Here is a 290-nt window from a genome sequence, read left to right as displayed (position 1 = left end):
CAACTCCACAATGTCACAATGCATGTGGGTTTCATCTGTTTTCCTAATTCTCTAGTGAATTACTATTTGATATGCAAGTTGTATTAGGCGCATAGGTAATTGATTACTTGTCGAATTTCAGGCAGATGTTGAAACAGACGAAGTATATGCACAAATGACTTTGCAGCCCTTGACGCAGGTACAACCGAGAGTTGCAATAAGTGACTCTTAATAATAATGCCTTTTTTGTATCAACTACTTGTGAATGGGGTCACAAAAATACTCTGTGTTGGATTTCAGGAAGAACAAAA

General features: G+C 37.2%; 1 long non-coding RNA gene across 2 annotated transcripts; it reads left to right on the top strand.

Annotated features, from left to right (window-relative positions):
* On the top strand, positions 1-290 carry LOC107059469 (uncharacterized). 2 transcript variants are annotated; one of them, XR_001472667.1, is made up of 3 exons: positions 1-24; positions 122-178; positions 280-290. It is a non-coding gene; the product is annotated as an uncharacterized lncRNA (long non-coding RNA). The 2 variants fall into 2 exon arrangements; XR_001472668.1 differs by lacking the exon at positions 280-290 and having other exon boundaries at positions 122-179.

This window comes from Solanum tuberosum, unplaced genomic scaffold (assembly GCF_000226075.1).
Source record: "Solanum tuberosum cultivar DM 1-3 516 R44 unplaced genomic scaffold, SolTub_3.0 contig07877, whole genome shotgun sequence".
NCBI lineage: Eukaryota > Viridiplantae > Streptophyta > Magnoliopsida > Solanales > Solanaceae > Solanum > Solanum tuberosum.
The sequence above is the reverse complement of the archived record's forward strand: the minus strand, read 5'-3'. Positions and strand labels throughout refer to the sequence as shown.